The sequence below is a fragment of the Passer domesticus genome, chromosome 2 (genome assembly GCF_036417665.1).
Source record: "Passer domesticus isolate bPasDom1 chromosome 2, bPasDom1.hap1, whole genome shotgun sequence".
In the NCBI taxonomy this organism is placed as follows: domain Eukaryota; kingdom Metazoa; phylum Chordata; class Aves; order Passeriformes; family Passeridae; genus Passer; species Passer domesticus.
In genome coordinates, this window is record NC_087475.1 from 125811971 (window position 1) to 125838798 (window position 26828).

Below are 26828 nucleotides of genomic sequence, written 5' to 3' on the forward strand. Positions count from 1 at the left end.
CACTGTTCTACATGGGGTTTTTCACCTTTAGGAAAGCAGATTTCTATTTCAGTATTGAAACATTTCTATGGTTGAATTTCTTAATAAGACTATTCTTAAAAAAGAAGAGAAAATAGTATTGTGGAAGTGGTAGTTTAAACCAAAAACGAACAATGAATTCCTGGCTGCGGTTTGTGAATTTTAGCAAACTTCCTGCCTACAGTGGAGGCTCTAAATAGAGTTTCTTGTCTCTCCCAGTTTTGTGGAGAGAATTGTGGCAATTCTAGGCCAGGTGAAGTGATTGAAAATTCCAGATATCCCACAGACTTTGTGACAGGTATCAGGTGTCACCTGCAATTCCAATGTCCTTTAATGCCAAAACCAAAAAAGGCACCAAACATTTCTAATGTTAACAGACCCCTTGTTGTCACATCTCAGGAATGAGCTGCAGTGGCACTTGCAGTAAATCTGGGAATTTTCTCTCTCCATTCTGGTCCTCAGTGGCCCTGCCTTGGAATGGCCAGTGTAGGGTTTAAGAGGAGCCTCATGTGGTAGCATTTTCCATGGAATTTCCCAGCCTGCCCTTTCCCATCCCGCCATGGAGCGGGGCACGGAGCAAAGAGCACTCTACAATTTCCTCTCAGCACATTTACAGCTGTTTTTTCAAGCTCAGCATGTGTGTTTTAGAGGCAGGAGAAGGCCAGGGCACTCCAGGATTGTTGTCTTAAATGAAATTCCAATCAGTCCAAGGGCTGGCTCTCCAGGCAGCAGTTAACTTGCAGGTGTGCTGGACTGAAATGTGCAGCGTGGTTACACAAATGGAAATGCCTGTGCAGCTCTGAAATGCTGCTTAATGTCAGGAGAAAAAGGAAAGATAGCTGTGCACACTTATTTGTATGTACACACATAAAATTAGAAGAGAAATGATGAGGTTTTTGGCCAGTTTAAAACCTACTGTGCTTCAATGATGGGGTACCCAGATACCTTTTTTAGGCAGCAGAATCTGACACCCATGGGAAGTTTGCCTATAAAATTCCTGCAAAGTACCATGGTGTTTTCCCTGCCCATTCATACCATCCACTGAGGGGGCATTAATTTAGATGTGATCCATCTCCTGGCTGTTTGTTTGCTATCCCTGGATGTTAATTTCTCTGAAATTGTGTTTGTTTCTGAGAGCACAGTGAGAGCTCTTCAATCTGTTTTGTGCAGCACATGAAGTGGGCCTGAGTGGCTGACAATGACTCCAAACCATCAGCTTTTAAAAGAATGAAGAGATCTGTGAAGAGCACAGAAGCTTTCACTTATTAGGAGTGTATTTCCCATCCCTGGCCAATATCAATAATCCCAGAGCTGGAGCTCAGCCCTGAGATCTCCTGCAGTTATGTGCAACACAGCTGCCTCTCTGCTGAAGATAAAGGTAGTTGTGCCGAGGTAATACTCATTGCAGCATGTCTTTCTCCTGTTTTTCTTTGCCATCTGGTTACAAATGGGTCTCTTTCCTCAATGCAGGGTTATTTCAGATATTTCTGAAATATTTCCAGAAGAATTCTGATTCCTTAGCTTATTGCCATATGTTGTTGCTGCCTGCTGTCTGATTAAAAGCCATAAAACAAACAGTTTGCTTCAGTTTCCATAAAAGATGGGATGTCCATAATCAGCACAAGACTTGCAGGAATTTGAGAACAATTCCTTAAAAACTGAACATAAACATTGCTGATAGTAAGCACATTCCACATGGTGATGAGACTGGGATACTGCTTTTCATCCAGATGTCTGTGATACCTTTGACTATAAGTGAAGCTGTCCTGACAAAATCACCATAAAATTAAAACTACCTCCATTTTTCAGTTCAAGGAACTGAGATAAATTCTGTGACCTGTGCAGTTCCAAGCAAGAGCCAAAATCTGAACCAGAAATTGAGTTTCAGTCAAGTGCCTTAGTCACAAGCACACCCATAATCAGAACAGGCTGTTTTAAAGACTATTTGTGTTTGTTTCTCTCCTTCCCATCAGTCTGCTTGTCATCAGAAATGAACCAAAGGAGGAACCAAATGCAAAAAGGAAATACTGAGGTGGATTTTTTACAGTAAATTCAGATGTCTGTAGTCTGTAATAGATAAAATATAAATAATTTAGCTTATTAGATGGGTTACATCAAAATGAACAGGGTTTTTTTGGTATACTCTTGCCAGTTTTCACATATTTTGGATGGAAATTTAGGTCCATACAAGGTGTTGTTCACTTTGGTTTTTAGTACCCACTTGTCTTTTCCAAACATAAGGAAAAACTTTACTTTCCCATTAGACTTTTAAGTTAGCATACATGAGATCCATATTTACCATGGAACTACTATGGAACAAAAGATAATTCTCAGTCTATGTGATAACTGACAGCAAAAGATTTTGTGATGATCTCTTTACGTTTCCTACCCACACAAACTTTTGGGAGAACATATTTATCCCCATTATATTTCTCAAAACCAGCACAAAAGACTAGATTTATAATTACCAACTAGCTGCTGGACTTACAGTTTTAAAGTAGAGTGTTTATTGGTAATATTTGGCAAGTTTAGCCAAATGGATTTTTTCCTTTGGTTCAAACCCTGAACTGATTAAACCCTTTCATGGAACAGCATGTGAGAATAAGAGAGTTTCTGGCCATTTATTTAGATTTGAGTAGTTTAGACTCTTTCTCTGTGGCTTCAGACCATTCAAGGAGTCCTTGATGGGGAAACTTTGCAATGTCAGCTCCTGGAAGTGAGGTCCTGAGTCCTTTTTTCCCCTTTACCCCTGGCAGCTGTGTCATGCAGATGTGCCCCACCAAATCCTCAGACTGGGGAATGGTGACCTAGCTCGAAACCTGCATCTTGCTGGTCCTGCCTTTTTGACCTTGGGAAAGTGCTTCCCTTCTGCTCAAACTTTCCTTTTCCTCATGAAGTGATTGTGTTTTCAGCTTCTGGTGTGAGATTTATGACCTAAATGCTAGGTCTGGATTTCTGCTGATTTATTTATGTTTTAACAGGAAATAGCGGCCATCAATATTAGGATTCCCATTTTACAGATCACTTGGCAAAATCCCAGAGTTTATATTTACTTATCAAAAGCATACCAGAAGTTGCCTGATGAGGCAGAAACTTAATAAGATCCCCCTGACCCAGCCTCATTCCTGAGAGAAAATCTGAAAAAGAAATATTGCTGGGTTTTGTCTCTTAGCTCTTCATCTTCTCTCCTCTGACTTCTGCTGCTCCTTTCTACCTGCTTGTATCTTAACAATCACTGTGAGTAAATAGGCACAAGCCAGACAAAAGGAGTAGGTCAAAAGTTTCATATTTTTTACACAGTGACAAAAAGGGAGGGACTCTTTATTGAGACCTGGGAAGAAAAAGAGAAGGTAACCTTCCAAATCAGGATACAGGATTCTGATGCAGAAGCAATTCTTTAGGAAGCAGACTATTGAAAAGTCTGCTGGTGTTTGACATCTTGTGCACCTGGAGCTGTCAATATGAGATATTTTCCCACTGTGTTTTCCTTCTAGAATGACATGGTTCAGCTGGTAAAAAACATATTTCACTGTATTGAGGGTAATTTATAATTAAGAACTTCCTGTTAGTCAGAGCAATTTTGGTTTCTGAATGTGTTTCTAGAAAATGCTGGTCAGCTGTTTTGAAAACTGCAGTTTGCTGGGTTACTGATCCTCATATATAGGGATTTTTTTCTAGAAACAGTAGAAAAGATGCTTGTGCTTTTTATTTTCCCACAGTAAAATGAGTAATTTTGTAATTGGCATCCCCCATGGCCCTCTGCTTGTCAAGCATGTTTTTGATCCATATTTTTGCATTCAAGTCTTCTGAGTCATTCAGAGAATCACAGAATTATCACAGAATGGCTTTGTTTGGGAGGGACCTTAAAGCTCATGTTGTGCCTGCCAGAGACAGGGACACCTTCCACTAGCCCAGGCTGCTCCAAGCCCCATCCCAGCTGTCCTTGGGCACTTCCAGGGATCCAGGGGCAGCCACAGCTTCTCTGGGTGACAATTTAAGCTTGACCTCAGCTCCTTCCAAACTGCCTTGCAAAATAATGCTGGAAATTTGGAACAGGGATAAAGGATGCTGCACGTTTGTCCTCTGTAATTCTGCACCATTTGCTCGTTCTAATCTTCTACCTGGTGGTGATCACTAGTGTGAAGTCATGGAATTTCAGTGATCCAGACAGATGGGTTGGAATGATTCAATTCTGCAAAGTGTGCACCTTTGTTTTGCCAGTGGTTTTCTTCTGACATTTTTGGAGTTGTTAAAAAAATGCTCCGAATCACCTAGAATGGATAAAAAGAGGTATTTAGAGCTCTTGTGTGGGGTACCTCAGGGCAGCTGCTGAAGGTAGGTCTATAAAGTGCATAGCTCAGGAAATTGATAAGAGTTAAGCAGCTTTGCTGCAGATGATGCTTTGATGCAGAGCCTGCCAAAGACTGAAAACTTTTCCTTAATATATTGGGTTTGAAATATTACTTCTGAACACACAGAATTGCAGAACATCCTGAGCTGGAAGGGACCCACAAGGATCATCCAGCTCCTGGCCCTGCACAGGACATCCCAACAATCCCACCCTGTGTCTGAGGGTGCTGTCCAAACAATATGTTTAGTGATTCAGAAAAACACTGAGAAAAAACTGAGAAGAATTGTGGGTTGAGAGTCTTGCCTTTGCTGCTTCTTGGAGAATTGTAGTATTACAATTTTTGGGTCACTGGGGGATGCAGATTTTTACCCTTTACTGTTCTTACCTTTCTGGTACATTTCATTTCCAAGGGGTCTTTTTTTTGAACATGATGCAAAATGTATCAGGTGAGAGGAGAGTCATCTCCAATGTTTCCATGCAATGGGAAATAATTTCTTACTTGTATCCAGGCATAATGTTGATTTCTCACGGGTGCCTTCACTGCAAGCACTAAGAGAAAGACAGCAGACCAGCAGTGAAGGTGGTGTTTATCTTATTTCCTCCACCTGTGCTAACAGCCACACTCTGTAGCACTGAACAAACCAGGAAGAAGATTGCTGGGAAAGTGGTGTAATCTTATATACACATCATTATGGGGTGAGTTAAGATACTGGACTTCAAATCACTTTACAGCCTAGGGGGAAAATAAACTCTTCTGGGCTAGCAGTTGCATGAAGTGCAGCTTTTTCCTGCAGGGTTTTGCCCCTAGAAGATTTATTCTCTGTTTCCTTTCCATAAATCCCAGATGAACTTTCAAATCCAGGATAGTTTGAAGCCACTGAACTTTCATAAGCCTTGTTCTAGCAGCTGATTTGCATGGAACACAGAAGTCTGAGGCAAGAATGACTGCAGACTAGAATGCACCATAGATCTATGCCAGAAGCTTTGAACTCAGGTACAAGTGAATCATTTCCAAGTGCTCTGGCCCACACAATGGAATATTTCCTGTCTGGATGAATTACACACTGCCTGGGTGGGCTTGTGAATGGTGAGAAAAAAAAAAAACCCAAAGATTAAAAAGTCCCTGCTGCACTTAAGTGAGGGAAGCAACCCAAAGAAACCCTGAAATGCCAGGGCTGCTGCAAATGTTTTGGGTTTGTCCTGCCACGAGCTGATCAAAGTGTACGTGGAAGGCTGCAGCGTGGTTTGCTGTACAAAACACCCTCATTATCTCCTTTTTTTTTTGCAGCAAATATATAAAAGCAGTCATTTAAACTTATCCTCTCGGTGTCTAGATTGGAAAGAAGACAAAAAAGTATGCAACTTTTCAGGTTTTATTATTGCAGCACGTCATTTGAACATCTGCTGTCCTTAGGTGGAGGCTGAGGAGGGGAACCAAAAAATGATGTCAGCTTCAAATGTTTCCATTTCTGAACAGAGGGGGATTTCCACCTGGGGAGAGCTAGAAAGAAGTTTCCCTGGACTGGGTTCTCCAGCCCCACTAGGTTTGGGATGTTGGAGCTCAAGTAGCCAGTGTTGATCAGGGCTGTAGAGCATCTTCAAGCCTGGGGAGAACCATCTAAGAACTGATTGATCCCACCGGGTGGATTTCTGGGAGTGTGGCTGCAGGAGGAAAAGCTTTATTTTCTATAAAGTACAATGTGACTTCCTCAGGGCTAAAAGTGAATTATTTCTCATGGCCCTCTTTCAAAGTGTTTGCTGTGCTGAAAAGCTGAAGTTTCTCATCTGTTGCCATCAGAGCAAAGGTTTGTTTCCATTTCACACTGTGCAAGCAGCCGATGGGCACCCATCATAGCCCAGAGCACTCAGAAATCTGCATGTCCTGTTCTGCCACTTCCTGCTATGACTCTGCTGCCTTCCCAAAAGAACCAGTTTATTTTGGATCACCTCCCCACAGTGGGGACCAGTCCCTCCAGTTGTTCATCCCTGAGAAAACAGGAACAAACAGAGGAGAGTCCCACTGCAGCCCCATTTCCAAGGGAGGAGGTGGAAGTCAATTTGTTGAATATCTGTGAACCAGCCTTGGAGATGAGCTCATGATGTCTGTGAGGAATGAGGCCTGTGGGCCCCAAGGCCTCATGTTATCCTTCCCAGTTTATTATTTTTTAAGCTAAAATTTAATGTAACTGAACAGTTTGATCCAAGATTAACAAAAATCAATCCCTCATGTAACTCCATTAAACACATTGGAGTTGCACCAAGCATGACTTTGGCCCATTCAGTGTTTTCTCTGAAGATGTGAATCATCTTTAACACAAGCTCACTGATTTAACATTTTGGACAACAGACTGATACCAGCAATTCTACAAAACCTCAGAAATTTCCATGACCCCATTTTCTTTCAAAACCACGTGGAAGGTCTAGTAATTGTGCTGAATGAAACATCAGAACTTGTATAGAAAACTCATAAATATCTCTTTTTAAGGCATTTCTAAGCACTGAAGTTTCTGGCAGTATTTCTCCTCTGAAATAAGGGGGCTGTTGTTCCTAAATCTTACTATTGTGATTTTGAATGTGATCTCTCAGGCCCTCTGTCTAATTCATTCTCTGCTGTACAGTTTGGTGCTGAATGTGATCTATCCTATGAGTAGGATGGTCTAGTCTGATGTCCCAGAAGAAAAATTATGTCAACATGTAAATTCTAATTTTTGTTGGTAGAAATTTGCAATATTTCTTTTTCAAACACCTCATCCAGGTTTTCTGAGTCTAAACAGATTTCCAGTTGTATTCTTACAGCCCTATCAAAATGGTTTAATTCAGCTTTCATTCACAGTGGCCTCAGCATCAAGTTTTTTTCTGATTTATTCTGCAGTTTGCCCTTTTATCTGGCCAAGATGGTGAATTTCAGTCATTTTCATTGTAGAATTAATGTTTCTAAATCATATAACACTATATTTATAAAATCATGACTTACCAAAAGGCATTAATTAGAACTTGAACTCTTCAGAAAATATATTAAAGATCTTTAGACTGAGTTCACTAATGCTGAGTGTCTTTAGCAGAAAGAAATCTTTTATCTTGGTTATGGCAGTGAGGAGTGAGTGCAGTAAAAGAATATAAAAAATGAAACATTTTTGTTTCTTTTAGGACAAGATTTAATAGAAACACTGAGAATCTGGGAAAAAAAATGTTTTGAACCAAAGAGATCTCCATAGCAAAATTATTTAAAGAGATGCATAATTTATTTGGAACAGCACCAGAAAAATTGAAAATTTTTTTTAGACGGAGGACAATTTATTCGTGGAGCTCATGAAAAATTCCCTGTCCTTGGTGCCTTGAAAAGTGAGTACTTTCTTCTTGACACAGCAATGAAAATCATGGCAGAGAGCTGGATAAAGTGTATTTTGTCATTATGAAGGAAAGTTGATTAAGTCAGAGTTAATTTAAGGATCATTTCCTCCTCTAAGAATAGGCCCTGATCTAGAAGCAGCCTGACTCAATGTATGTCCCAAAATCTTCTTGCTAAAGGGGAAATCTTTTTTTCCTAATGTTCACATATTTGGAAGTACTCTTGTGTACTTATCTTTGTTCCTGTAATGAAAGAGGAATTCATTCAGCACTTCTTACTCAAGCTTTCAGTGTCTCTTGTGAGTCACAGTTAAAAATATTAAAGAGGATATTTAGGGGAAAAGGGGAGTATTGGGAGTATTTGAGATATTCACCCTGAATTTAGGATGAATTACAATACAGAAAGTCTGTGTTGGATCCCATTGAAGGAATTCCATTTAAAGAAAGTTGAGTGACTATGAGTGCTGATGTGTTTCAGCAAAACAGAGAGAAGAAAAGCAGTAACTTTATCTCACAGAGTTAATAGGTGAAAATTTATATTTTCAGGTGAAATTTGCCCTTCATATTGAAAGCATTTTTAATTTAATTACACAAAATCATTTGCATGACATATTGCATAAGCTCATCACAGTATAATCACCATCATACTCTTTAAAACTTTTTTTTTCCTGACCTGCGCCAAAGATCTCAGAGATTTGAAAGTAGTAAAACAAATCTGAGCCTATATTCTGATCAGTATTGTATATTTAGGTTATCTAATATTATATATACTCTTTTACAAAAGCCCATAACTGAACAGGACCTTTCCCTATGGTTTTTTTTGTTTGTTTTTTTGAACATTCATTATGTGATTACATACATTAGGATTGCCCATTCCAAGACTCAGAATTCATTAATCACTAAAACCGCAATTAATTGCCCGAGCATGTTTCACATTTCCTTCCTTTTTCTTTTTGAACTTCCAGTCTTGTTTCCCTTTTCTCAGAACCCTCCTTCCAGCAAAAAAAAATACAGGTTATGCCTTTTAATAAATGCTGGGCTCCTCTACTTTCTCCTCCTTGTTTGCTAAGCTGGCTACAAAGAAAAAAGAAAATTCTTGGAGCAGAGGACATCCCTGTTTATGCCTTGAGTTTGTTTATACCTGGTACTACAATGTCTCACACAGCTGGGGAAAAAAAACCAGGACATTCAGCAAAAGAACACTTAGATTAAAAACTAAGCAAAAATTTAGTTTTTACTTACCTGAGAAAAAAATACTTAAAATGTTCTAAACCTGGGATATGTGAAAACAGGAGAATAGTGGTGGTGTCATGACCAGTGTCAAGAACTTCTAAATAGTGGAACAAGTGGAGCTTTTGCACAATTTGAAAACTGGAGATGGTGAAAAGATTGTTTTAGCATGAAGTGAAGGACCCTTGATTGTAAAACACTAATTTCTAAAGTAATTTCCATGTCTATTCAATTAGGGTCTTTTTAAACTAAAACCACAGTCAAAAAATCTCCTCAGTTTTAGCTGAAGAAGGATGAGGATTATTGAAATATTTGCAATAAGGCAAATTAGCTAAAATCTTGGATGTTTCATTGGGGTTTATTAGCCTCAACTTCTTAATTCTGTGTATGACTTTCCCACTATTCCACCATAAGTCCACATTCACTTATTTCTCTAAATATTTGAGATATTGCAGTTTCTGCAGTGCAATGTCTTGAAGGATACTTATTTAGCAAATAGAACAGAACTTCTGCCCCACTTTTTCCTTTTGTGCTGGAAGAATATGACATGGAAGGTGTTGGATCTCCTTAAAATAAGATTACAGGCACAGCTTTTGCTTCTAACAGTTTGCAGAAGTCTGGACCCAAACTGTCTGGGATGGAAATGTGATGGGAATTTTTGAACTCCAGTAATCCTCAAACCCATCAAGATAGGTGGTAATGTACAACTGGGCTCCACTGAGAACTATCTCACAGCTTTCACTTGATTAATTCAAAATAACTGCCTTGAGGGGCTCATTATGATGAAATCCATCAGATGTTAAAGAATTTAGATCAGAAGGGGAGAGGGTGGTGGCTCCAGCCCTCGATGTGTCCCCAGTCCAACTGGTTTCATAACAGCTGCGAGTTAAACGTTATTCACACTGTGCAGGCCTTGAAGCACTGCTCAGATATGTCATCTTTTCCAGCCCTTAAAAACCACTTCTTCTGCCATTTGGTTCCTGATTTACACTGGAGACCATTTGACTCATCACTAAATTATCCTCAGGCTGTAATACTGAGGGGATTACAAATAACTCCCTTTATAACTATTAATCCTATTGCATATTGTGTTTCTCATTCTCAAGCATATATATTTTATTGTTAAAAACACACAGATCAGTAGAAAAATCTACATAGATGTCAAACCAGATGTATTCTGTTCCTGTGGACAATCCATGGATCTTATAAGTCACCATAAGTGTAATTAAATTATCTGAGTTAGAGCTCATTCCTGTTTTACCAGGTTTGGATCTGGCAGATCCATCTGGATTAATCTCAAATTCAGTGACACTGGAATTTGTAACCATTTAATTGTAATACAATATGCAGGAGTTTTTAATCTTCTTGGTGCTTCTGCCTCCTTCTCACAGTTCCGTAACTGTGCTGAAGTCTGATAATTTTAGGTCATATTGCTAAAAACCATATTGCTAAAGGAAACATGGTCTGGCCCCTCTGTGTCATTTGCTTTGATCATTGGTCATTGGTTTTGCCACTGGATCTTGTGTTATTCTGGTACAACTGATGTAAAGAGGTAATTTGATTCATTTATTTGAATCAGAATTGTTCATCACTGGGGATGTTTCAGTGAAACCAACCTATTATATTCTTAATAAAGAAAAACAGATCAGGATAATTGGATACAAAAAGTTCATGACCCCTCTACCTGTTTTTCTGTCTAATTTCAGAAACTGAGTTCTGTCTTTTAAAATCCCTCCATGCAACCAGCATTGTGCTCAAAGCACAAACCAGCCCCTATTTTCTATTTTCTTCACTAATAAGAGTCTGATTCAGAAAGCCTGGCTCTAATTCTGTCTGCATTAGACCCTGATGAAGTGTCCACCAGCACCGTGTGCTTTTTTTCGTTCCCTAAACATGGACTTTTCGTGCCCTTCTTCACTGCTGCTCCATAGGAAAGGGATTTGCTGCTTGTCCCACACTTGGAGCACATTTTCTATGAGAAGAAGCTGAGAGAAACTAGATTTTCAGTTTCAGCCTGGAGAACAGGAACTTCAGGGTGATCTGATGGTGGCCTTCCAGGACCTGAAGGGGGCTACAAGAAAAAAGGAGAGACATTTTACAAGGGGCTGGAGTGAAATGGCTTCCTACTGTCAAAGAATTGGTTTAGATTTTATATTAGGAAGAAATTGTTCCCTTTGAAGGTGCTGAGGCCCTGGCACATGGCTCCCAGAGAATCTGTGGCTGCCCCTGGATCCCTGGAAGTGTCCAAGGACAGCTGGGATGGGGCTTGGAGCAGCCTGGGCCAGTGGAAGGTGTCCCTGTCTGTGGCAGGGAGTGGAATAAAAAGAGTTTTAAGGTCTCTTCCAAGCCAAGCCATTCTGTCTGTGAATCGATGATCTGGCAGCCCCGGTTTGTTTCAGGCAGAGAGAGAATCCCAGAATCCTAAAATAGGTCATTTGGGAAGGGCCCACAGTGCTTCACCCGATCCACGCACCCTGTTCAGGAAGGGTCATCCCATAGCATAGGGCACAGTGCACAGGATTGTGTCCAGAGGTTCTGGAATATCTCCGGTGAGGGAGACTCCATAAGTTGATCCATTTTCTTTGGGAGTTATCTTTTTATTCTTTAAAAGTGTAAATTTTATAGGCTTCAGCTTTGCAATCTGAACTGTTATAAATGACAGCTTTGTCACCAGGTCTTGTCTCGGTATAAATTCAGAATATTTGAAAACTTTTGAGTGTGCACATTCTGAAACGGCCAAAATTATTCACTCCTCCCTTCATCAAATGGATAGTTTGTCTTAATACAGAAGATAAAGTCAGGGATGAAGTAATCCTCTAACTATTGCCTACTGATGAGGAAGGTTTGGGGGGTTTTGGGTACTTCATGGTGCTAGGTTGTAAATCAGAGGAACAATAACCAGCGGAAATAACGTTGCCCTTTAATTGGGGGGTAAGTCATTCCAGTGATTCAATGTGAATCAGGCACTGGATGAATGACATTATTATCCACTGCTCCCAGGGAGCAACTTCCAACGTGGAGACTGCACAGAGCTTTGGGAGGGCTGCTTGGGGTACAGCAGGATTGAGTGAGACAAAGCACACACTGTTGGGTCCAGCTGACATAATCCGTTCTCTCCAACAATCATGGAATGTTCACCTCTTTGACTGGAGAAAAGAGCAATTTGTGATTATTAAGTGAGACATTCTGGAAGTGCTCTGCTCCAAAAGAGCAACAATAACTCTTGGATTTATAAGAGCTACAGAATGTCCGTAGATGAGGTTGATTACCAAACAATAGATTAAATCATGCCTGTCACAAAGCTCAGTGTTGCCACATTGGTGCATTGATTAATGGCATTTGGCAACTCTCCGAGTGGCCATTTGCCATTCATTCATGGGTGCCCTCTGGAGTACAATATGAGAGTGACCTGTTGGGAAAAGGAATTTTTTTCTTGTCATCTGTTCATTGTTTCTACCGTGGTAACAGAGAAAAAATGGGAGTGGGTGAAGCCAAGACCTTCAGTTAGCTGAGTCTTAGTGGGTACAAATTGAGAAACTGAGGGAAAATCAGTTGCAATCAAGACAGTAAAATTTAAATCATAAATGACCCAATTGTTTCTTCCACAGCACTTCAAAATACCATATGATTAAAAGTAATTTGGGCATTGATAATTTCTTTCGCTACAGATATGTAAATTTATGATGGAAACTTTGCCACAACACTTTGCTGGTGTATTTCAGCTTTTAATTTCAGTCTTTCATTTGGAATCCCAGAGGTTCTTTGGAAGTTCATTAAGTACTGCATTTGTGGGAAAGACTCTTGCTGGAGAAGTTCATGAAGGACTCATGGTTTCTCCTCCTGCAGAAAATCTCACCTCTCACATAGGTGTGCTGCCAGAGTTAAGCTCCCCACAATTTAATCCATAAAATGTTGGGCAGGAAATAAAAAAAAGGAAGGAAAGAAAGAAAAAAATCCCACAGCTTCACAAAGGACTCACTCACAGCTGGCATTTCACTTGTTAATAATTTGCTGACAGGTCTGTGTGATTGATAGGAGATGTAAAGATATCCAGAATATCAATAACAGTTATATCTTACAGATTTTCAAAGCAGTCTTCACTGACTTATTCTGAGAAATGGGCCAGGCTTTATTTAATTCACTCTGATTCCTCTGGGATATGACTGCCCACTGGTCTGAATTGTTTTACAATATGTGGACACAGAAATTATGGCAGCAATGAAAATCTGAAATACCTTTTGAGCCAATTAAGTAAAGAAATACGCAGCTGAGATGAACATATCCCAAATTTTGTTAGTGTAAGGGTGTAACTTATATCCCCCCAAAGGGATGTAGTCCTAGGAATTTTTCAGCCACAGGATGTCTGAGGGAAATTGTGGCATTTTAGGATAAAAGGGCTACCTGGACCAAAAGTGTCTTCTAACAGTGGAACCACATTCATGAGAAGGGACAATTTCATGGCACCCTCTGGTTTATCAGCACAACTGAAAAATCAAGTATTCTGTCAAACATTTAAATACAAATTAAAAAGAGAACAGATAGCATTTTTTTCCAAGTAGCAAGACTGTGCATGTTATCATAGATTGCATTATCAAATAAATACAGGTATTAAAAACAGAGCAGTTGGAATGACTGAATCACATTTTCAAATTTGGAAAGCATGAAAAATGGAAAATAATGTTGCTTGGTGTGAAGTACACACCATCATGTATAAAGAAAATGTTTTGGACTTTTCAGGAAACACATTCCTGAAAAAAAGACACATTCCTGAAAAATCACGTTTCTCCAGGCTTTCAGAGGAATAGTCCTATGGGCTATTTTTAATTTGTAAAATTCCTGTGAAGTTGGCTGTGTTTTCTCTGCAACCTGTTCTTAAGACTCTGCAGGGATTTTGTGGCTTCTGCTGTTTGGAAATTTCTTTGGAATGTGCAATCTGTAGATGCTCCTAGGATCCTGAATTACTGACTTTGTTCTGGGATGTTTAGGCAATCATCTGGAATTTTATTCAGTACCCTCTGAAGTCAATTCACCAACAAAGTAAGGATAAAAATAAACACCTTTTCCTCACTGTCTGTGTATGCAGCCTGCAAACCATGGGGCCAGAATTCTCATTTATCCTCTCAATACACAAAATATGTTGCAGTGGGACACGGGTTGTGGCTGCAGAATGTAGGAGATGCATTAATATGGAATATTTTATCTCATTAAAGTCAGATGCTTTTAGGATTCTGTTGCCTCTATGGGAGCATGCAGAGTTATGACATGAATTCTGCAAAAAATCCAGCTGTTTTTATGGGATGTGGACACGGAAAAGAATTCCATCTTCCTAAAAGATAACTCCACTGAAGCATTTAAGATGTGCACCTCTCTGCTGAGTAGACTTTTGTTTTACATTTTCCAGGCCTGGCTGTTTCCCAGTTCATTTATTTCCAACTGGGTTCAATTTCCAAGGGGAGGCAACTTCCTATGATACTTTTTGTCCAATAAAGGTGAAAATAATGTTCTCCAACCAGCACTGTTTAAACTGGCATGCACATGTGGCTAAACAGTTTATTTCAAGCAAAAATGCACACTGGCTGGAAGTAGTATGAAAACTGATATTCCAAATGGGACAAAATGCTAAGTGTTCAGTGAAATGTAGGGTTTACATTGTCTTTATTATCAAGAATCTTTTCCAGCTCAGATTTTTTGCCTAAGGGGGCAAATCTTCAAGCATGAATTAAGAACAGAAATATGAATTCTGAAAGAAGTGAAGGAGAATTTAAATCAGTGCTCAAGGACTCAAGCAGGCTCCCTCCTCAGAGCAGGCTCTCACCTGAAATTAAAAACTCAATCTTCCTCTCATCACAAGCCTAGTAAAAGCATAATTTATTTTATTTGGGAACAAATCATATGCACCAGAACTGAGAATCTCACTATTCTTTCTCTTATCCTGATTTAAATAATTTAATTCTGGTATCCTCTGGCAGTTTACTTTTCTTACATAGTGGAAGGCAAGAGAAAGGAATAAAAGTCTTTCTAATATTGATTATGGTGGCTTAAACATAAAATACTTTTCAACTTTTCCTCTTGTTCTAGGGACAGTGAGGGCTGTTTGGCACAGCTGTGAGGAGATGGGCTGCACCTGTGGCGAAGCACTGCAAATTTGTTCTTGGTGTGGAGTCTTTAAAAAGCACCTGAAGCCTCTCTGGTGAGTTACAGGATGTCTTTGGGTTGGTTGTCTGGAGGGTTCTGCTTGCAGGAGAATGTCTCTTCAGGGACCTAAAATCCTTTAAAATATTCTATTATTTTTCTTTTCTGTGTTAAAGGTGGTTCTAGATTGCCTTTATACTGAATAATTGTGTGGAATTTGGCCATTTTATAGGATTTTGAGGTCTGAGGATGAGACCCCTCAATTTTCAGTTATTGTGGCTTCAGCTCCTGCAGGAACTCTGGCCAAATGAGGATCCTCCATGGCTTTTTGTCACTTTTTTCTGAATGGTGCATGAAAATACAGGTAATGTTCTTCCACTTAATCCTAATGTTTTTAAAGTTACTTTTCAATTAAAATTAACATATGAGCATTTAAATTTCCCCTGTGTGGTAACAAATCTGTGTTTTGTTTTCAAACAGAGGAAAGTAATTTACCCTCCTTTTTAAAACAGGGCAAAGTCTAGAGATTTTTCATATCCCTCATTGCTCCTCTCTGTCTTTTGATTAGCTCTCTGGTACAGTTCACAGTTTCTCGATCTCAGCAATAGCATTAAAATACAGCAATTTAAAGTTTGGCTGCAGAAAGGAAAAAAAAAATCTGGTTTAATTGTAGTGAAATCTTGACCAACTCTTTCCTTGTGCTTGCAATCAGTTCATGTTGCATAGCTCTGAAAGACACTAATCCTTTTGACCTTTCTCCTTCTGAAGCAGAAAATATTTAGATCTTCCTTGCATTTCCTGTTCACATAATGACTATTTTATTTAATTGTATTATTCTGTTAGACTACACTACTCTGCACATTTGTATATTTAGTGTGGCGTCCCTGAATCATCCATGACCAAAAAGTGTGAGGTCAGTTGTAAAAATATTTGACTTTAGCTGGGCTGGCAGCCACATGAATGTTTGCCTGTGTTTTATTTACTCTTAAAGTAGTTTCTGTTTATTTCCTGTGCTTAATGGATACTCTACTTGATCTCCTTTTGATAACAAGCAGCAGCCCTCTTTGCAGTGATATCATTTTCATTTAACCATTGATTTAAATGGCTCTTTTTCTTTTTAAGCAAAACCAGTATTCTTTAGGTCAGGTTGCACTGAGGTGTTCAAAATTCTGCTCTAAAGGCTCCTTCTGTGTAGGTGAGAAGCTACTTGTGAAGTGTAGAGCAGTGTTAGAATCCTCCACCCTATTTATATTCATATAAAAATTCATATTTACTGACTGAGGGTATTGTACATCCAGAACACTCAAATAATTTTTCCTGTAAAGGCAAAAATGGACTTTATTTAAGAGGAAAAGAAGAGCAGCATTGCACAAATTTTGTTTTCACTAGTTCTGATATGAGAAGTAACCCAGCATACAGAAGTGGCAAGATGTATTTGTTAATTTTTTAGCAGCATTTAGTATCTGGTGATTGAATTCAGTCTGCCCAGTTCTCACTGATACAGCCATGTTTCACCAGGACAGATACAACATTGTAGCTTAAGCTTTAGATGCTTTCAAACATGTTCAGAGAGCTTGGGGTAGAAATAACTTCATATATCACAGAAAAGGTGAAAATTGGTAGTATTGAAATTAATAAAAACAATCCTGTAAGCTTCTCTGGGGACAGCATTTCAAACAGAGAAACTATCTACAGCTACTTGTCCTTCTAGTTACTGATTTAGAGTTCCTGTCACTTTTGTTTCAAAAATAACTCACAGAATCAATCTAGATCCAAAAAAATTATGAGTTCATACATTACATTGTTACTGCTTGTGCTGTAGGGTGAAAAGCAGCACTGTAGAAATTACAGTTCCATTGAACACTGTCAGCCTAGGAATATCAGAAAATACCACTATAAGAGTCCTGGAGTTCTGGCAGGGCCTGTCACCAGCCTCTGGGTATTGTTCCAGCTTCCCTGAGAGGAATTTCTTCAAGAACTGCACAGAAATTGATATTTTCTGCTTTGGGCTTAGGAATGGGTGAGAAATGCAAGCACAGAATGAGGAACTTTGGCCCTCCTGTCTTAATTTCCACGGGATGGAGTTGAAGATTGGGAAGTAGTTGTTGAAGAGAGGATACAGGGCACTAATTCTGTGGGCAGTATTAGAGCTGTTCCATCCAGAAATTGTTTGTCTGGAGCCATTTACTCAACTTAAAACCAAGCAGAGCTTCTCAAAGTTGAAGAGGTTTTTTTGCTCCTTCTGTTCTGTCAGTGACATGCAAAAAGCTCTGTAAGGCTGATGGAATTCTTATGTAACTCACATGTGCAGCAGCATCTCCCACCCATTTTTAAATGAGCATCCTGTTGGTGTGGAGTGCTCTCACACAACATAATGAGCTGTCATTAGAGCATATTTTCACACTTTGATTTGCAGAAACCCCTTCAGCAGAGAACGTGAGCTTCTCTAAAAGTTATCTCGCAAACAAAATCGAATCAAGGACAGATTTAGAAATCATGTCAAGAAACACTGGAGTCTCTCACCCAGTCCTTGGCAGCTTGTAAATTAGGATGTTGTTAAAAACTGTGCAGAATATTGTGTATAAATCTGCTAGCTGAGAACCATGCCAACTCCTCCAAAATTAAGAATCACTGAAGAAAAATGTTCAGCATCCTTTACTGGCGTGTGAGTATTTGTCTCTCATCACCTCCTCAGATATCTGAATTGTGAACAGTTCTGGTTTCCAACCTCTGTTTAGGAACCAGTTTTCTGCAACTCTGGCAGAGAATTTTGTAGCTAAACTGAGATCACTGGCAAAGTAGAAAAGAACAAATTATTAAAAAACTTGGCCTCCACCTTTAACGAAACACAGCCCCATAAATGGGTCCCTCTGGTAGGATATAGAGGGGCTTTTTTAATCTATCCTCCTGCAAGCTATTTCTATATAACTGCAGATCCTTTCCTGTGGAGGCTGTAGCATCAGTTGTTCTATCAGAAGCTTCTTGTGGCAGCTGCAACAAAATATGGAAAGTCTTGCAAGAACATCTGCTGCTTTTGTCTCCTTTTCTTGCTGAGATGAATGTGTACTTCAGCAAAATATAAGTATAGCATGCAGGAACTGGAATGGGATCCAGGGAAATATTTAAGAGTGCTCATATCTGGTGTTCTGTTTCAGGCTTAGCACAAATTTTCTTTTAAAATGTTTATGAGATTGCTGTTGGTATCAGATGACCTGGTAAATATAACCTGTAGTCTTAAAATACTGTTTAGGAAGGCACTGAAAGAAACAATTAAAGGAAACAGGACTGTAAATATGTCAGCCCAAAGCTGAAAGGCTTTCAACTCTCACCCACAACAAGATGAATTGATGCTAAATCTCAAAATGACATCATTCTCTGTCATGTGGCAAGAAAGTACAGAATGTAAAATGTTCAAAGCATCCTGGAAATGTTGTGTGCTGTAAGAATTGCAATACATGCTTAAAGACAACCAGCTGGTGGCAGATTCCCTAATTCACACTGATTTTAGAACACCTTGGCCAATTATTGGTGTTCTGAGACAAGCAATGCTCCCAGTACCATTTTTATAATATTCTAAAGAGAGGGTCTCAATAAGAGCTGGGGATCCAGAATGGTTGGAGAGTGAAGTAGAACTTAGCTTTATCCCAAAAACTTTAACCCAGCATAACAGGAGAACTTTAAAATATGGAATTTTTTCCCTATTTATTCATTGACTAGCTCAGTGAAAATGTAATGAACAAAATGAGTGTGTAATACTGGTACTCAGGAGCATGATCCAAGCCTTTCTGAGAAGTTGTTGAAGGAGAAGAGATGCACAAATGACTAGATTTGAAAACAATTATCCATTTTTCTATATTTTCCAAGGAGGCAAACATCATCTCCAGTGCAGTTGGAGTGTACTGTGCCCATGCTCTCACCCAGACTCAGGACTGAAGTTGTTGTAGGCTTCCTCTTCCCTAAAGAGACCTGAAGAAAAGTGCAGAAAATGCTGAGAAAAGTAGTTATGAGCAGGATAATTGCTTAGACAGTCCTGTAGGCTTTGTTCCACCTCTAGCCCTTGTGATGAACTTGTTCAGGGGTTGAAATGTCCAGTCAAATTTAACCTTGAGCTACAGCATGGGACCATGTGGACAGACATCCCAGAACTGATGGGTAGCACAGGTATTTCTGTTTTCTTCTCATTTTTTCCTACTTTTTTGTGGGTAACAAGAAGCTCATGTACATTCTGATGTACTTCAGGAACACTCCTGAGTCACAGACTACATTTATTTATTCATTCTTCACTCACCATCTTTGTTCTAATGGAAATAAATCCAGCATGTGCTAGTATGTGAGGAGAATTTTTCTTTTATATAAAAGTATTTGGAACAGTTTGTAGGCACTCATTCTGGGCCCTGTGAGCTGATCCATTTGTACACAATTCCTCTGTATTTAGCTTGGACACAGCATGGGTGTGAAACATCCTGCAGGCTGCACTCAGCCATGATATCATCCAATATTTCCTTCTGGGGCAGATGCAGCATTGCTGGGTCCCCTCTGGAGCCAGGGCAGGTTGAATGCAATTCATTGTAGGACTGGACATTATTTAGGCTCATCCCAGGGCAGCACTAGTGAGGATCTGAATGTTCCATCCCCTCCCCTGATCTGGCAGGAACAGCTCTGCAGCCCTTGTCTAATCCAAGCCATGACACGTGCTTTGCTAGGCACTAGTGAATCCCTCTTCATTCCTGCATTACTGTCAGGACAGAGGATAGGAGATGTGAAGGAATAGCTTCTGATGCCAGCTGTGAAAATATGCCAGGACTAAAACTAAAGGAGCAGATTTTTTAGACATGTGTCTTCGTCTATATGAGGTATTGCTGTGGCAATCAGCTTCCACACTGGGTTGATTTTTTTTAAGTATATGAAATGTGCAGTAAAATTCATACTGAATCACAGTGTGGGACCAAGTAGAAAGGGTCCTAGAACTGATGGGTAGCAATGTAATAAAACTTGTAAGGACTCTAATAAGTACATAGAACTTTCCTGGACAAGTTGTATCAACACTACTTTATACTCTCACTTCTTGTTCTGCACACCTTCACCACCTTCCTTTGCCTCTGATATCCTGCACAGAGGCTCCGAGTTTGCCAGCGTGGAAAGGTAAAAGATGGGTTGGTTTGGTTTAAATGCCTAAGGGCAGAATAATTGATGTAAAATCTCTGAGAAGATGCCTCAGAAGCCTACTGACATATCACATATCTACTGACAGATCACAACTGATAGAGGAAGCAGTTAAGAGAAAGTGCAGCTCTGAGAAGATAAAAAATCAGAGCTGGTTGTGGAATGCATTTCTAATTAGCCAGCTAAAACAGCAAGAGAGAAATTAGTTGAGCAGTTCTGATTATATTGATTTTTTTTTTAAAACCAAACATATCCTGAAAAAGTAAGATTTAACTCTGTGTATATATGTAAGTTAGCAATCAGTGATGATTCATTTGCTGCATGTGAGGAATATTTCCTCTAAAAGATATTTCTTTGGAAAAATGGCATGAATGTGATGGCAAGGAGCTGTGGGATGGAATAAAGTTGACTCCATCTGTATCATTACATGTTGAGGAGAGTATTCCACCACCACAGTGTTAAACAGCATCATTCTCAGGCATTCATTAACAGCATAACATCTGTGGCTGAAGCTGCTATCAAAGCAAAAGTAAATTAAAAATGTGTGGCTCTAAATGCCGTGGTTAAGATTTTAAACAAGTTTTGTTCTAATTGTCAGTGATGAGTTTCACCATTCTCTTGGGTCAATAACTGCACGTTACATAATTTTAGCATATTCCTCTGCATCCACCTTGTTTTCCTTCATCTAGAAAAAGATTTTTTAAAAAAAAAGAATTAAAAGGATGTTCACAACTTGTGATCTGCAGGAGAGGCTTCCTAGGATGTGAGGATGTGAGGGTGCAAAGAAGGCCTGGCATAAACCTTGGCCAAAGGCTTTTTCATAATATTCTAACACAACAGCAAAAAAGGGAGAAAAATAAACAAATCACTGCCTCAGCTCTCAGCTTAACTAAAAAAAAAAAAAAAAGCCACACCAAACCCTGTTTGCTCACATCTGCATCTCATGGTTTGGATCCAGAGTGAAACAAAAGTGTTGAAATATCATTTGAGTGGCTGTCAGTCAGGAGGAGGGTTTGTTTCCAGTACATCTGGGTCCTTGAGCCAAACCCAAAATGTTCTGTTCCTCTCTGCCTGCTCTGGCTCAGGGTGTCCCACCTGCCACCCCTGCTGCCACCACAGTCAGGAATGTTTGGAGAAATTCAAATTGCAAATTCAAAGTGACATCAGTGGGGAAATCAGCCTCTGGGCTCCAGCCAATTCAATCCTGGTGTCATTTTTATTTCATTCTGCTATGGCAGGCAAAGCAGCAGAAAGTTCTTTGGGGTTTTTTTTAGTGGAAGGATAGGTGTGACAACAGGTAGCACACCCTTCACAATGGGGCTGGGCATACACTGAATTTCCTCCTCAATCTGCAGCTCAGTGAACGTGGCAGGTGCTGCTCTGGACAGCTTTGGGATGTAATGGTTAATAAAGAATCATCCTGTGTTCAAAATCTGAAAACCTTTTTGAGTTTTCTATAGCTAAATGCACACTGCCATCAACATGGTGAAATCTAGGAAAAGAAATGCCATGAGTGCCAAAATCCTGCCTTGTGAACAGGTTTATCAGTTTGATAGAAGAACAATTAAAATCCAGATTATTTGCATTATTCACTGTTTCCATTTTGTGCACATCTCGTCATAGTATTTCTTCTTCTGCCTCAGGTTTGGATTTTTAGTCTCTAACTGTTTTGGATTTGAATGCTCAAGCAATATATATTTTTAAAATTTAAAATAACTGTTTTCTTTAAATACTAGCAATGCAGTATATTTATTTTTTCTTATATATAGGGAGATACCTGAATTCAAGTTGACCAAAGGATTCTGTTTCCCAGAAAAAAATTCCCCAACATTCTGTTAAAATCAGAACATTTATTAAAAAAAAATTAAACAACAACAAAACCCCAAACCAAATCACTTCCTTTACTTGGGCTAGTGAGGGTGGTCATGAATTAAAAACACACTTCCTTTTACAGCAGCTGAGGGGAGTTCACTTGGAAAAGTTTCTAAGCCTTGCTGAGTTCTGAGGTAACATTTTCAATTCTTAATTTAATTATATTTTGGCATTTATGAGAAATACTGCCAGCATTAATTACTGGACAGTGTCTTTCAGCAAGAAAACTTTAGAAACCTTGAAATTTCCCAGTACTTTATTGAAGTATTATGTAATATTTTGCTTTGTTTGTTTCTTATTCTTCTAAAAAGATGAAAGTCATGCTGAGTTTGGGATCCAAATATAACAAAATCACTCAGAGAGCACCAAACAAAATACAGCTATTACATCTAGGAAGTTAGAGATTTTCCCCATCGTGGTGTGTATTTTGAATTATTTGTGTATTAATTTGCTCTCAGTGATGAACGGTTCACATTATGATTTATTGACCTCATAGGTTTAATGTAGATTTAAACTTCATCATTTTGGGGTTGTTTTTTTAACCTCAGTAAGATCCTTGTGCCAGTCATCTTTCTTGTGTAATACACTTCAGAATTCCAGGGTTTGTGTATCCATGTGGGTGGTGCAAGTAGAAGAACATTTGTGGTTTCACTTTGGTGATTGATGTGAACTTCTGCATCATCCAGTTCATCAGTGTTTATCAATTCTGATGTGTGATTCTTATTACATTTAAAGCAAGTTAAACTTCACTGATCCCACAGAAGAGTTGGGGTTGGAAGGGGCCTTTGGAGATATCTGATCCAGCCTCCCTGTCAAGGCAGGATCCCTAATCATATGATTAATCTGAGGTTCTTATGAGATTAATAAAATGGTGGCCCCACTGAATTTAGTAGTAAAACTGTGAGTGAAACCAGGAGTTGAAAGAGGAAAAAAAACCCAAAAACTCCCTAACTGGAAACATTTAAAATTTGGTTCCAGCTCCAGGAAAATCCCACAGTGCTGCCTGTGGTGTCTTGTGCTTAACCAAGCGTCTGGAAATGCTGGGATCATCATCGTCCTTTCCAAGGGCTGTGTCAGAGCTCCATGGCAGGGACAGCTGGCACTGCCAGGGTTTGTGGGGCTGGGGATGGGCACCCTGGAGCCACTGTGGCTTTGCAAAACCCAGGGAATGGCTGCAGGACTGGGAATCCCACAAGTGCTGAGAGAGGAAACCCAGCAGCTTTCCCCACATGGGTAAAAACTTAAATGTTATCCATTAAAAACATAACGGACACACTTCCCAAATGTTTGAACTTTAAAAAGGAAGTCAGGATTCCTGTTTCACTCAATAAAAGGTTTCATTTTCAGGTTGGGCATCAGGAGGAATTTCTTCATGGGAAGGGTTGTTAACCATGGGAATGGGCTGTCCAGGGAGGTGGTGGGGTCCCCACTCCAAAAATTACTGGATATGGCACTCAGTGGTTTTTTTGGGATTTCTCAGGGATTGAACTTCCTGCTCTTGGAGGTCTTTTCCAGTGTAAATGATCATGAGGAAAAGCCAACAAAAATCTCAAGCAAAAGCCCCTGATGCTCTTGCAATGCTTAAACCTGAGCATATTAAACACCAATATCTTCCACAGGCTAAAAGAAGGCAGTTCTGGCATGTTCATCCTCTGGATTTAAAGATATTTCTTAATTTTTTCTACTTTGAGGCAGTTGGATGGTGAGGATCCAATGATTGGAGTTCAGATACTCGAGTCTAGATTTGAGGAGGGATATGGAGTTTTAGTTTGGACCAGTCATTGAGAAGGCAAATAACCTGGTTTTTAGTGTGGCTGGATTGCCCTCAGATCTTTATCATGTATTTAAAACCCAGGCCTCTGCCTGAAAACTGGTTAGAGAAAGTCTTTTGTATTTTCTTTTGTATTTTCTTTTGTATAGTCATCACTGTTGGGTGATGATTCCCTCGTGGTATTTCTAAGAATGATTACAATAGAAGTAATATTTTTTTAATACAGCACAAAATATTTGTTTGTATTGCTTCTTGCAGATTAATGCTCCAAGCAGCCTTTACTTTTATGGCTTTTAAAGAATCTGTCCTGTCAATAGAACAAAAATGCTCATGGTACAATTTCCAGTGAAGAGCAAATATTATAAATATTTAATATATATTAAATATTTATATTTAATATATTTTAAATACATTATATAATTTAATATATATTAAATATTTAATAAATCATTATTCAATTCGCACATCATGGAAAGCGATGCCTTTCTTAAAAGTTCAAATGAACTTTTTTTCTTTTCTCCTTTTCTTTTCCCCTTCTTTTTTTGAGAACTGCATAATTCATCCAAATTCAGTTGCTAAGAGGAAGCACTTGAGATTTTGTAAAAGTCTGCTGTGGTGAGCTGTGGCATTGCACAGGAAAAAAGAGACAGTTATTAGTGTAAAAGAATCTTTATCCTTGTACTCATTTAAACAAAAATGAGGGTGTTGTCCTGAGCAAGGTAAAAAGCAAATTTCTTACTCAAGTAAGACTTATTTCTCACTCATAATGGGTGACAATAATGAAAGAAGCCAACAAAACAACAAATCTTGAACACTGAATTTCAAAGACAGCTTGAGACTGGGGTCAGGGCCACAAATATTTCTGAGAAGTGCAGAGTACTGAGTACATTTTGTATTGGCTAAAAGAGCTCCTGAATTTTAAAAGGCATTAAAATATGTAAATTCATGCATTGCTTGGGCCAATAAAGTATTAAAGGTGCAGGAAAAAGGTCTACACTCCTCACAGGTGCTTTGGGGCATTGCTCTGGTAGTCTTCTTAAGGAATGCATCTGCATGCTTATTTTTCATCTTGAATTTACAAATATCAGATTGTGAAAAACAGTCCATGAAGTGTTTTAAAGAGAATCCAGAGTATTTGGGAGGAATGTAGATGAAACATTTCCTTACTATTTAAGGCAGAAGAAATTTACTTCATTCATTCATTCCTTGAGCATCTGAAAAAAAAAAGAAAAAAAACCCCCAAAAATTGAAACCTTTTCTTCCTGTCTTATTCTGGCAGATTTTGCTTCAAAAACCCTCAATGTGAGTTTTCTAGAAAAGCAGTGCACCAAATATAGTGACTGTACTAATAATTATCAGCTTCATCAAAACAGAGGTTTAGTAGTCTCAAATATTCACCTTTCATCTAGGTGAATAAAATGGGCAAGCTGGAAACTGTAGTATATTATTAGAATTTAATGTATCTTCCTTTTTTTTTTCTCTCCCTAAAAATGTCAATGTTTTAACACATATGATTTTTTTTTTCCCTTGAATCTTTGTCTCAGAGTTCTATTAACGACACTTACAGTAACAACACTCTCAGTATCCCTGTTAGTTTAATTTCTGTCTTGGTTTTGCTGGGATGATATTAAAATTGTTGTTACAGCTTTTATCACAGATGAAATCACATAGACTTAATGTTAGCTGGTACCCTAAGAATTGCAAGAAACTGGTATTCTATTTCTTTCAGTGTTTATTGCATGTGAGAAACAATTCTTTGCCAAAAAGTGTGACAATTTATAACATAAATATGGAAAGAACCTGATTTCTGTGTGGAAGAGTTAGACTTGAAAAGTATAACTATGTGATTTTGAGGGATCATTTTGCTATAATGCATTGCTCTGTAAACTTGCTATTATGAATATATGAATTATGGGCCTATTTCACAAAATCAGAGAAACATTATAAAAAATAAATGTTATTCATTTAAAAATGGCCATGTTCGTGGTGCTCAGGAAACTTTTAAAAGTTTTTAAATTGTTGCAATATTTACTAAAGCCACTGGCTAGTTTGAGGTTTAGAATCATTGAACATCCTGAGCTGGAAGGGACCCAAAAGGATCATTAGGTTTGAAATGCTATTTTTGCTTTCTAATGTATATTTTATAATTGATCCTTAAGCTTCCCTGAAGTTTATAATTTTAGTTACTATTTTTATAAGTGAGAAATTGCTGCGCCTTAATAAAAAGCTTCCAATAAAGAGCCTTGTGTGGAGAAAAAGGAGAGATCTTAAATCCCAGGGAAGACAGAAAACAAGAGAACAGTTGGTAATAGACTGAAAGCTTGTAAAAATCATTAAGTCTTTGTGGAGGTTGGTAAACAGTAGACAAACTGTCCTCATGGAAGTTCTTGAATGTGCTTTACTCCCCTTTCACCTGGACAAAAGCATCTGGCTGCTTGTGACTGGATTATTTATAGAACTTTGTTTTCTGGGCAAGCTGGAAGTTGCACCAGAAGTGTCCTTAAGATTGTGACTCATTAGGGCTTTGTGAGTCACAGGTAACAAACAGGATGCTGCTGGAATTGGGCAGTATTTAACTTCAAAGTGCTTGTGTTTGGGTGTTTGGTTTTTTTAAAGCCACAGTTTTATTCTTTTATTTCCCTCAAAGAAGAGAGATTGACATGTTTTTAAAAAAGGAGGTAATGATTTCCATAAAATCAGGAGGTTTTTACTTCTATGCTGAGAGTGACGTCAAAAACTCCATGTCTTTAAACGGGGTGAAAATCAGACACCTTTGGGAGACAGGGCCACAGGTTAATCTAAGCCATCAGCATCATTGCTACCTAACAGCTCCATGAGATTTTGAGATTATTTTGGAATTCTTTATTTCACTGGCAACAAAAATACTCCCTAAGTTGTTCAGATCCATTCCATTAAGAAGGCTTCACCTGGCATTGGTAATAA

General features: G+C 38.8%; 1 long non-coding RNA gene across 4 annotated transcripts in view; it reads left to right on the forward strand.

The window, feature by feature from the left end:
• The window catches only part of LOC135295070 (uncharacterized), a 129548-nt gene extending 103272 nt beyond the window's left edge, over positions 1-26276 (forward strand). For 2 of the 4 annotated variants that reach the window (XR_010357140.1, XR_010357138.1), the window contains exons 2-5: positions 15026-15137; positions 15312-15443; positions 22197-22248; positions 23093-26276. This is a non-coding gene — a long non-coding RNA (uncharacterized LOC135295070). Of the gene's footprint in view, positions 1-7497; positions 7712-15025; positions 15138-15157; positions 15444-22196; positions 22249-23092 lie in introns of those variants that run through there. The other 2 variants (XR_010357139.1, XR_010357137.1) reach the window with 2 other exon arrangements.
• The last annotated feature ends 552 nt before the right edge of the window (positions 26277-26828 follow it).